Genomic DNA, 13,420 nt, shown 5'->3' with positions numbered 1-13,420 from the left:
AAAAACAAGATTTACATCTGACAGGGCGGGGGCCAAGAGTCAACCGTGCATTATCCCCTATTGGCCGTGGTCAGGGCCGGGCGTTAACGTGTGGGATGCAGACACATTTTAACCCCTGGTGGTAATGTTTACACCAAACACTGGGGCATCTCAAAACTAGATGAATAAAACAAATATAAAGTGATTCAACATCAGGCTGTGTCACGCTGTTCCTCCCTTTGACTTATAGCTTGGATTGTTTCTTTGTGAGTCAGGCAGCATTCATAAACAACAGGATCAGACCAGTGTGGGTCATACTTACTGGCGGTGGCGTCATCTGTTGGTCAGCCTTTGTGTGAAATGAATATGAACCTTGAAAAGAAAAAAAAGAGCAGATTTTTAGTAAATATAACTCATAAAATGTCAATCTGTGGTTTTGGAAAAAAGGAATCAGGGGTATTTCTGAGGTTATTTTGTTAACTCTATTGTTGTTTGATTCGCCATTTGATATTGGAGCAGTTTTTCCACAGTCGGGACTGGAATTTTAAAAAAAATCAAGAGAGAAGATTGTCTAAACTTCCTCTACAGTGATTTTTATTTCTATTGTAATTTCTTTCGTCATGATGTTGATTGTTTATCTTTATCGATACCAACAAATGCATTCTTTCACCGCCTGGAAAGAATTTCACAGAGGAGCTGGATTTGGACTATATTTTCCAGCTCGGTGGGGCTGAACCCAGCACCATTGTTAAAGAGAAGTTGGATTACTACATAAACAACTGACAAATGGAAATGATGCAGACTTTTACAAATTGCATCTATGAAGTTTGAACGGACAGACAGGCCGAGGGGGCGGCGTTCAAAGCATTCAAATTCATGCAAACATTGCATTCAATGATTTTCACTCATTTCTCAAACTGTATGACAGTTTGGTCACAAGCTTCACCCTCTCCAATCAGAAACCTCTCATCACTATACAACCAGGCCCTGAAAATAATGGACAAAAAACCTGTCCGGTGGCATCGCTGTCACATACTGAAAAAAACACAATCTACTCAGTTTTGAGAGCTTTATGCATTTATGTTTCCTCAAACTTGTTTTTAAATGTATCAACAATCTGGCCCCTGAACCTCTCTCCAGATGCGTTCAAAGACAGGACAGAAACAGGGTAACAAGAAGCACTGTGAGTGGGAACTGTAGCGTACAACATGGTAGATCTACGTTTGGTCAATCAGCCTTCTCCATCAAAGGCTGTAAACTCTGGAACACATTACCCACCTGAAATAAAATAAATCTCAGCCTTAAAGGCTTCATATGTGATTTTTTTAATCCAGCAGATGTCGCCCTTGAGCACCAGCATGAAACCAAAACAACTCGCGCTGCATTGTTGTGTTAGCATGCTAATGCTAGCGATCTTTATTATGCTGGTATCTTCACACTGCATGTAAATTGACCTGAAATGAGCGTGATCTAGAAACACAGTTAAGCAGTGAGTACAGTATGTTATTCTTCTTTTCTCTAGTCCCTCAATTAAACAACTTTTATACACGAGGGGAGGAGTCAGCCGGCCGTCCTGGCGATGTAAACAAAGTGAAGATAGGACTCTGAAAACTCTGAAAACATCACAGACAGTGGGACTCGAGTGTTACACCCATTGTAGACAGTCATGACTCACAGAGTTGGAAATTAGCAATAGCTGTATACTCTTTATGCAGCACATCAGTTTCATGCTTTGTATTGAAATTATGTTAAATTGCATTGTCCCTATTAAAATAAATACATTCAAATTCAAATTCATTTAGGTTGTTGTGAGAAAAACCACTCTAAATTAGTAGACTTGCATACACATCTGCTTTAAACAAATCAGAAACATTGAGACAGCTCGATTAATAAAAGAGCAGAAAAAAGAAATAGATTTCAAAGTATTGCTTTCAAATTTATGCACAGCAGTGACTCTTAATGTGCCGGATATCATCAGGAGACATGGCAACAATTTTCACTGTTACACTGATGATACTGAGCTCTATAATTGTGTGTCACCAACCCCTATGAGCCCTGATGAAGTGTGTCAGGCATTAGTGGTTTGATGACTCAGAGCTTCATTATGGGAGCAGAGGAACAGACAGAGGAAATGACCTCTAATTGGTTATCCCTTGCACTTTGTCAAATACAGGGGCCAGAAAGGAATGGATCAATTCTGATGATTCCAGAGGACCTATGACACTAACACAATGAAGTCATTTTCAATTATTTATCTGTGATCACCTATAAAAGCATTTTTTTTTTAAATGTTCTGAAAAACAGTTTCTATTTCCTTTCCCTCTCTTTTCTTGTATTTAAAAAACATGGCGGCCAAAGAGCCTTTCTGTTGTCCAGCTTACACCCCTCCAAAGACATGACATGGAATGATGCTTCTTAAATCCCACTGAAACGAGAGTGAGGAGTGCAGGTGTAGTGTAATATCTTCAAATATAACTGTTTATATTTTGTTTCCTTCCTAAACTACAATTTACTGAATTCAGCCTAACTGTAAAGGCAACATACTACTGTATACTACTTTGTGTGTTTTTTTATTTTTTTATTTTTTATTTTTTATTTTTTATTCTATTTTATTGAATTCTTTTTAATCTTTTTTATTTTTTTTTTATTTTTTTTTTTTATATTTTATATTTTACAATTTTTACTTATTCTGTATTATTTAAGTTGTTTCTAGTTCTGCTTTATTTCCTTGTTCATTCTTTAGCACCAATACACCAAGTCAAATTCCTTTATGTGTAAATGTACTTGGCCATAAACCCAGATTCTGATTCTGATTCTGATTCTGATTCTGATTCTGATTATACTTATTTTCAAGATTAAATAAGACTCAAAGCTCCCCAGCCACAACCATCAGACTGTGTCGTCCCGATGGTGTCCACTAGTATTTCTTTTAAAGGGGTCCAAAATCCCTGACAGTGTCTCTGGTCCCAGGCACTAGAATGAAATCCCATTCCTCCACCATGTTGAACTGAAGACATTGTTATGTAAATGTATCAAGAGTGCAAGCACATCTGCCTTTTGAAACATGAAGATATTTCTCCTTACACCTCCATAATGTAATGTTCTCCATTCTGGTAGATGAAAACTTGTTTGCAAATGTAATAACATTGTTTTGACTCCATTCATGTTTTGTTTAAACTGCATACATTTTTGTTTTCTCGAACATTTTGAATGGAAAAAAGAGCAAAGACAGTCAAATGCCCGAGGAACACAATGCCCTGTTTCAGTTGAATTCAGCCAGACAGACACGCTTAATCCTACACAGGTTCAAAGCTCCGCCAAAGCACATGTGGCCTCAACCTGAAGAGAGTTAAAGACAATAAGAGAAAAAGAGAAGAACAAAAGAAGTTAGCAGAGAAAGAGCACCATGAGTAATGGACTGATTTGAGTTGTGTCTGTGGAAACTTACAAGACTGCTTATTCTAAACAGCCATGTGTGTGTGTGTGTGTGTGTGTGTGCGTGTGTGTTTGTGTCCGTGGTATTCATTAAATACTTCACATGTCATTGGTGGGTGTAGGTGAGCTCAGCAAAGACTGCCTTTCTGTCAGTGTTTGCTGAATAAGATTGGGCATCACCACTTTGTTCCCATGATTCACTCGGCTGCATCAACCCCAAATGAGACTCGACAAAAGAGCTCATCATTCACCAATGTAGGACACATCATAAGTCCCTACTGCTAGCAGAGCAGACATTCAGATTTTAGGGAAAAATCAAAGCCAGACATGCAATGTGTGCAAAACTCTACTTTATATAAGACATGAACAAAAAAACACTGCCACTGAGTAGCAACAAGATCGGAGGGCAAAGATTTAGATTTAGATCATTTCAACTGAAATAGAACTCTGAAAAGTTTCCAACATCTCTCAAATACATGTATCCTGAGTTAACCACAGCATGTTCCCATGTTTCCAAGCTACAGCTGGTCTCCGGTTTATCTCTCAATTAAAAACTTCATTTCAGAACCTCTGCAGGGTCATATCTGGTTTTGCTTTAGAAACGAGCGTAAACAACAAAAAGATTTAAGTTTAAAGATTTTAGAAACACATTCTGATGTTCAAGTGCAGGAACAAAAAAAAGTTTCAACATTATCAGACCATTACAGGATATCTTTAAAGTCTTTCTATGTGATTTTTCACACTTAAATATAATATAAATCAAGTCTATCCTCTGAAAATAACTGTGTGAGTCATGACTGTCTACAATGGGTGTAACACCCGAGTCCCACTGTCTGTGATGTTTTCAGAGTTTTCAGAGTCCTATCTTCACTTTGTTTACATCGCCGGGACGGCCGGCTGACTCCTCCCCTCTCGTATAAAAGTTGTTTAATTGAGGGACTAGAGAAAAGAAGAATAACATACTGTACTCACTGCTTAACTGTGTTTCTAGATCACGCTCATTTCAGGTAAATTTACATGCAGTGTGAAGATACCAGCATAATAAAGATCGCTAGCATTAGCATGCTAACACAACAATGCAGCGCCAGTTGTTTTGGTTTCATGCTGGTGCTGAAGGGCGACATCTGCTGGATCAAAAAATCACATGTAAAGACTTTAAAGGTGGATTTTAAATATCTTTCTTTATTCAACCCTTTATTAGACCAGGAAAATCTTGTTTTTGTCAAGACGCACTAGGACAATAAACAAGGTGACTAACAAATAATGAGCAGACATGCTAACAACACACATAATACGTAACTATAATGTATTAAACAAATACACCAACTGATTGTGCATCATGCATAAAAATGACTGTGCAGTAAGAAGGGAAATCACCAAAGTACATCAAAATATTTAGTGAAGCAGACTCGCATACCTTCACAGGAATACAAGCCAACACTCACTAAAGAAAAGGTTTTGTTCATGTTCAAAAGGATATCTCCAACATCTGGAACACATATTGTATCACATACCAAAGTTTACATATGATATAGAACTATCTCTGCACAGGAATGTAGAAAATGGCACACTAATATCATTCATGTCATTTTTTAATTTAACCTTTGATTTAAAGGGATACTTCACCCATTAGCATTAATCTTTGGATCATTAGAAACCTGGTAGTGTTTTTGAATGCTCGTGCATCCCGCCCTCATTTTCCCCTGAGATGTGAAATCTTTGTATTTCTGAGTCTGTAAAGGAGCTTCCAGTGACGCTAAATGATGATTTTTGCGTCACTGGAAGCTGTTGTGGTTAGCGGGGTGAAACTTTAACGCTAGTTCCTCCTCGACCACTGAAGCTACAGACCAATCACAGATCAGTGGGTGGGAACTCACTCCCAGAATCCAAACTTAACGTCCACCATATTGCTTGGAAGCTATGCTAACAGGCTCTATGGAGAAAGCTGATAATGGAAGAAAAAATATAAATATAATAAATATAGTTAAGTCGTCGCCGGCCGCAGCCAGCTCAGCAGCAGAGACAGAAGGCCTGCCTGTCGGTGAGGACGAGGAGGCGGGGCCGGCTCGAGCTGGGATGGACTGGTAGTGTTGGTGCTCTCACTGTTTGTCTCTGGACTCAGACTTCTGGAAGAAATCTCTGAATCAGTTGAGGAAACTGACTTATGTGTTGAAGTCTGTAAATGTTTTCTCCTGCTATACTGTATATTTTGGAGAAACTGTATCGATTGAATTTTCCTCTGGGATTAATAAAGTATTTCTGATTCTCAACTAGAGGACCTTAGTGGGAGTGGCCTGCAGTGCTGTGCATTCTGGGATTTGGTGTCTTTCATCCACATGAGCCAAAAAGACACTTTCTGCCTTTTCTCGGCCAAGAAGGCTCCAACTTCAAAATGTATTTCACATTTCTACATATATGACCCAAAGTCAACACAGATTCATGTTTGAACGGGTGATGTATCCCTTTAATTGTGATTGTTTTTTGGGGGGGATCATGTACAGATGTATGAACTTGAAATCACGCCTCCGCACTTTTGTGTTTTCCAGTTTACATCAGCGTATATACACAGCTGAGCACTCACAAAGCATGCCCATTAAGCCCCTGTGCTCTGGGACCACCCCAGCCTGTTAAGAGTGCGAAGGTAAACATCTCTGGATGAATTCGGCAGGGGGATAGCCCTGCATGAGTGTGGCTGCATTCTGAAGGCCAAATAGTTCCATGTTCAATCTAAACAGTCGCTGTGAGAACCAGGGGGACTGTCAGGGATCATGCTGCAGCTCAGATATGTGGAACCAAGGCAAGAAAAAAAAAGAAAGAAAAAGAAGAACAGATCAACAGGCGGAGGAACAGCTGCACACGTTTTTCACTGGGCTGATATCATGCAAAGAAGATTTGGATTACCGCTCTATTCAGAAGAGTCTAATTGCTCTTGTCTCTTTGTCTCATTTGTTGTACGAGATTTATGATTCTGTGAGGAAACACAAACACTCTCATTCAGAGAGAGCATGAACTCTGAGGCTCATACATCATGTGAAGAAGAGATAATGCCACCATCAGGTTTTCCCACCACAACAGGATCATGTGACTTGATGCCTTTTTATTTTACAGCAATCATTCTTACAAAAACCAGAGCAGGACGAGAGCAGGTGTGAAAAGTAACATTAATAATGTCAATTCATCGTGTGGGTGTGTCAGTGTCAGGGCCCTGGCTTTGTGAACGCTGGCTCACTGACATGATGAACTAGGACTCCACATTGCAACACACAGCCATCAGTTGTGTTATTAAGCCCACCTGTGCTTTCCTAACTGTCATAACTCAAAACGCCTGCAGCAAACAAAGCCTGAAGAAAAAAAGTAGACATGCAATTTCCATGTTTTTGCCAAGCTGTTTATGATGAATAATCCTAGCCCGCTGATTTATTTAATTTGGTTTACTCATCAGGACAATGTGTTGAAAAAGATAGACAGCGCTTGAGCTCCTTAACCATCCAGTAGCGTGTGATATATCCATCCCACCGGAGTCTTTTTCAATCATTTCTAAAGTTCTTGTAGTTTAGTTTACATTTTTCAACATGGATTAAAGAACATACTTAGGAGTTAACATTTCTGTTGTGATGGCTAAAATCAAGTTAACAGCTTTGTCGATCTCAACTTCACTTTTCACAATTGAAAAAAAAAAGATTTTTGTTAGGATAGCTATATGGACCTTGTTAGCTTTGAATTGAAATCTGTTTTTAATCATTTTTACTCATACATTTTTTTTTTTTATCAACAATTACTTGATTATTTGTAGTCTACAATTTCTACAATTTCTACAATTCAGCAGACTCTTTTCTCCAAAGCGACGTACATCAGAGAGTAAGAACAACACAAGCAAGGATCTAGAAAAAAGGGAACAATGTGAGTAAGAGCAAACGATCAGCTTTGAGTCTGATTGGACACACAGGTGCTGACAGGAAGTGACCAGAGGCAAAGCACAACATTGAGGGCAGTTCTCGAGAGCTCTAATCAGTATAGAAACCATCTTATAAGTCGTCGTTATCAAACAAAAACCATCGTCATTACCATCATCATCATCAATAATATGGAGACCATCATCATTAAGTTAGTAGGTATTCATAAAGAGCTGGGTCTTTAGCTTTTTCTTAAAGGTGCAGAGGGACTCTGCAGATCACATGGAGTTTGGAAGTTCATTCCACCACCGGGGGGCGACAGAGGAGAAGAGTCTAGTCAGAGACTTAGGACCCTGTTGTGAAGGTTGGATCAGACGCCTTTCATTGGCAGAGCGTAGTGGGTCATTTCTGACAGAACTTATTTACAGTTGATAATGAGCTCCATCGAGAGGGCTGTGAAACAAACCTGAGGTGATTCAGACGTCTGGAACCAGGCTAAGACATAGTTAACCGTTTTGGGTTTGGCCAAGGCAAAAATAATGTTAAATTAGGTAATCTTTCCTTTTTAACCAAGGTCTGTACAGATGTGCAAGTACAACCCAAAATGTGTTTGTGGACATGTCTGCTTACAAAGATACACAATTTAGTGTCAACAGTAGCACATGTGTGTCCTCTCTGTTTGGTTGTACACATCCATGACCGCTTTGGAGGCCTTGATTCTAAAAGATAAAGTCTGATATCACCTTCAGGGCCTTTTGAAACTTTTACGACTACTACCCCTAACGTAAAGGTCTGTCTGTGAACTGTGAGCTGTTTAGACTTTAGTGTTTTCGCCCTGTAGCACCGTGCTAAGCAAACAGACAATAGATGATATCAAGTGAATAAGGAAAACCTTTTCTCACGTGCTGACATGGTTTAATGTGACAACTGAATAGAGGTTATTAAAACTAAAGGCACACCCATCACTTACTGTAAACACCTTTACCGCAATATCTGACTGACAGCCTGTGGTTGATAATTATGTCTCTTTACCAAAATGAATTCAGGTGACGTTTCAAGTCGATGACTCATCACCAACATAAATAGATTCATTAAGCAGCCCCGTCTGAGGAAATCATTCTGATATAAAACTCATTTACAACAGCATAAACATTGTTACTGACCAAAGATACTTTTCTACATATATAGAAAAGATTAATTTACATACTTGAAAGTTTACTTTTTTTTCAAAACTGAACATCCATAATATGTATTAAGGGAAGAATGTGCCACAAGCATTAAACAAAAACAAACTGCTGTTTGGGCGACACCTTCAACACTTCTCCTCTTGTGTTCTCACCAAGGAGTTATGAATTAGAATATACTATAATTAAGCACCATTAAGAGCAAGCAGCGGACAAAATTATACTTTGCTCAAGCAGCAATTTCCCGTGGCCTGTATTGTTGTATTAGCATGCTAATGTTAGCACATTTTGGTTAGCTCGTAGCTTCATATTGCACATAAACTGACACGGAATGACCGAGATCTAAACACACTTACATGACATCCAGGCAGTGAGTAGGCTGTTATTCTTCTTTTCTCTACTGACTAAAACAGCTTAACACACAAGGCCGTCCCATTAATGTAAACATGATGTAAACACAGGCCTGACAACAACACAGCTGGTGACATCACACTTCTCACTCATTGTAGACCGCCATGAGTCAGAGACACAGGCGCGAAAACCTATTGGTCAAGTAAGATTTATTAAGTGACAATTAATCCAATCATAGCTGTTCGGTTACAGTTGAAGCACGGTAAAGTTACGTTTAATCCTCCTGTCACTCATCACTGAGTCAGAGCTCAGAGCTAACACATGGATACATGCTACATGTAGCATCCTTCTGAAAGAGAGTTAGTCACCCAAACATGTTTTTAAGATAAATCCACCTCACAAAACAACGTGTAACATTTTCTCCTCTTGTTCTTTTAGCTGTATTTATTTACTCCTGTAACTTTACGATGTAGTGGAAGTCCCCTTTGTTTTTCAAAATAAAAGCACATTTTATATGAAGAAGAGACTGAGGCATAAGGCAATAAGAAAAGCAAAATAAAAGCATCACAAAGATCAGTTTTGAATCTGTTTTTTTAGAGCTAACTGGGTTACTCACAATGGATGTTCATAAAGTTAGTGTCTCATTATCTTTTGTAACTTTGTCTTGTTGTATGATGTGTCAGCTAACATCAGTTATTGGACATTAAACAGAATGTGTTGATTTGGTAGAGGGTGCTAATATACTAACATTAGAACACCTGCACTTTTAAAATCGCGGCTCCACCCCTGCAGAGAGAGAGAGCTGTATTAACGTGTGAAATGTCGCACATTCTGCCTTTAAGTTTTGTTTTTCTACCAAAATAGGCAATTTGATAAGACACAAACCTCGCCATGGAAGACGGTCTTTTCCTAACCTTAACTGTTTTGTTCCCCAAATGTAACCCAAAGCCAGGATTCAGGTTTGACAGTCCTGCATTGTGTATGTACACTTACTCATTATTCTTCTAGGAAACAGGATTTATTTAAAGATTACAAAAGACTATCTGAGTTGTAATGTACAGCATGTTAAATATACAACTGCAGATGTTACAGCATCTGTGCTCACAAAAAAATACACTGAAATAGGAAAAAAAAGGGAAAGATTGGTTCAAAGAAAGACGACTGGAATTAAAGTATTGATTGAACAAATAAAGCTCACAGATGAAAGAAAACAGTTTTGTCACTTCCTCACTGGGTAAATAAACAACCACACCAGATGTCCCCACTTCTCATCCACCCTGCCGGTTGTTTCAGTCACGCCCTCCCTCTGTTCTCTCTGATCCTGATCACAAAGCAGAACCTGTATAATCAAGCCAATGAAACAGAGGCTGGATCACATAGAATGCATATGAGGGCACATATCAAAAGCTTCACTAGCAACACATTTTTTACGGACTTTCCCAAACAACTCACATCAGACTAAAAGTCTCACCCCAAGCAGAGCCAGATATGTTTGACTCATTATGAATAGTTACTTTTATCCTTTTTAAATGAACCAGCAGTGACTCAGGACCGTCTGGAGAGGCTCTTAATGGCCTAAAGGTGTTCCCTCAGTGAGACACAGCCATGACCTTTCTGTAGCATCGGCGTCCATGTGTGAGCCAGTTAAAATCACTGATTGCAGACTCACACTGTTCCAATACTCTCCTGGAACGTTCACCACACACACATCTCATTACACAGTTAATTCAGACAGTGTGATGCTCTTTCCTTCTTGAGCACATTCACACCACTGCAGGACTTTTTTTTCTGTGTTTCTACTTATTGTGTAAAGAGGAAACAGACCTCCGTCTCTGCAGCTCCAGACGTTCATTAATGTTTCTTTTTTAATGTTCTTCTGGTGGCTCTCAGACACATCACAAACAACTCCCCCCCCCCCCCCCCCCCCCCCTCGAAGGTACGGCTGCGTCTCATGAGCTTTCAGGCTCTGAGTCCAGATAATACAAACCATCACAACAGTCCAGACCACAAAGCCAGACTCCAGCCCTCTGGCTGTGCTTTTGGTTAACCTCTCTATCACGCTCAGAGTCTCCAGGCCCTGCTGTTGTCCAGACACAAACACACAAACCACACAGACAAAATCAGAAACACAGACTGCTTCACTGCTCAGGCCAGACGCGGAACAGAAATACTAATGCTGTTGACTCTGGATCGGTCAGTCCTTCTGAGTGCATCAGCAGCTTTACTAACTAATCCCCAAAAAACAAGAAGTGCACCTGAACAGGTGGGATGTGTTACACTCAGCTTCTAAATGACTGAGCTCTACGTATGAGCCAGAGAGACGAGTGGAGATATTTAGTCTCACAAACAGATGAATCTCTAAAGGCCTGAAAACACACACACACACACACACACACACACACACACACAACACACACACACACACACACACACACACACACACACACACACACACACACAGACACGCGCACACACACACACACACACACACACACACACCACACACACACACACACACACACACACAGACATGCGCACACACACACACACACACACACACACACACACACACACACACACACACACACAGACCAACATGCGCACACACACACACACACACACACACACACACACACACACACACAGACACACGCACATACCCACACACTCAACACACACACAGACACACACACACACACACACACACACACACACACACACACACACAGACATGCGCACACACACACAACACACACACACACACAGACACACACACACACACACAGACACACGCACATACCCACACACACAGACACACACACAACACACAAGACACACACACACACACACACACACACACAGACACACGCACATACCCACACACACAGACACACACACACACACACACACACACACACAGACATGCGCACACACACACACACACACACACACACACACACACACACACAGACACACACACGCACACACAGACACACAGACACACAGACACACACACACACACACAGACACACACACACACGCACATACCCACACAGACACACACACACACACACACACACACACACACACACACACACACACACACACACACACACACACACAGACACACAGACACACGCACATACCCACACACAGACACACACACACACGCACATACCCACACACACACACAGACACACAGACACACACAGACACACAGACACACACACACACACAGACACACACACACACACACACTCACAACACGACAACAACACACACGCACATACCCACACAGACACACACACACACACACACACACACACACCCACACACACACACACACACACACACACCACACACACACACACACACACGACACACACACACACACACACACACACACACACACACACACACACACACACACACACACACACACACACACACACTAAAAAAAACATCATAGCATTGCAATCCAGTGCCAAAGAAAACGTCCTCTGCCTGCAAATATGAACCCAAAGAGGCCGGAAAGAAACATTTCTATGAATTGAGCAACAGTTGGCTGGACTGCGTCATTACTCCACACACACGAGACAGAATCCTTCATTCTCTCCAAGTGTGTGAGTCACAAGCAGGCGGTAAAGCCTTTTAAGTGAGCAAAACATGTCGAGAGAAAGGTTAAACTTGTGTTTGTGCATCGGTCACAAAGAGGCAGAGAGAGGGAAAAACACTCTCATCCATATAGAATCCATACGCACGAGCCTGTTACAATATTTCCTGCTATTAAACAGATATGCATTGAGTTATCAGATGTGGTTTAATGTCTGTCAGGCATGTGGTCCCAGATTTGAACACTTTCCAAAACCTGCACGAAGTCGCTCTGACAGCTCCCACAAAACAAAACTTTTCAGAACAATAGGGGGAGGAGTCAGTGTAGTTGAGTGGGCCGCTGGCCTCCAGTATGTTCATCATGCTGTCCTCTGAGACGACCAAAGCCCTTTAATTCAGTTGTCAAATGTTTTTCTCTTGTTGCTTGAAAGGCATGTCCCTGCTGGATAGCCATCTCTCTGGTTTCACCGCTCACATCATCATACCCAAACCACACTGAATCCCCATTTGAATATCTACAGGGAAGTCGATAATCATTCCAAGACAGATAATCTTTAGCGCATACGTAATGTGGCCAGTCGCTGCATGCCTCATTGGCCTCACCACAGCGCTCCTTCTTTTCTTCCAGGAGTTTTCTTTTTCGCCCTTATTTCTTTAATCTCTTGTTTGACCTTGTCTCTCCCCCCCCCCTTATATATCCACCGCTTTCATCTGCGACGTTGATTGGCCGTTCCACAACTTTGCTGTCAGAGAGTCTAGACTCCTGCAGACTGAGGTGGGAGTGCACACACACACCCTGCAACCACATCTGCATTGATGTTGTTATCTCCTGAGAGTGTTGTTGCCCCCAAGCGAACACACCAGGAGAGTTTAGTCTGGGGAAGCTGTGGTGTTGTATCGCTGTGTGTTCATTCCTGCAGATCTTAATACCACTCTCATCACAAGTGTTTGTATGCATTCACACAC

The 13,420-nt window shown here is 40.9% G+C and overlaps 1 protein-coding gene across 1 annotated transcript in view; it reads right to left on the bottom strand.

Moving 5' to 3' along the window:
• LOC114921856 (zinc finger protein 469) overlaps positions 1 to 13,420 on the bottom strand; it is a 225,333-nt gene that overhangs the window by 101,613 nt on the left and 110,300 nt on the right. The window contains exon 4 of the mRNA XM_065957405.1: positions 302 to 351. The gene's annotated coding sequence lies outside the window, so the exon portion shown is untranslated. The remainder of the gene's footprint in view (positions 1 to 301; positions 352 to 13,420) is intronic.

Source organism: Labrus bergylta, chromosome 7, assembly GCF_963930695.1.
Source record: "Labrus bergylta chromosome 7, fLabBer1.1, whole genome shotgun sequence".
In the NCBI taxonomy this organism is placed as follows: Eukaryota; Metazoa; Chordata; class Actinopteri; order Labriformes; family Labridae; genus Labrus; species Labrus bergylta.
The sequence above is the reverse complement of the archived record's forward strand: the minus strand, read 5'-3'. Positions and strand labels throughout refer to the sequence as shown.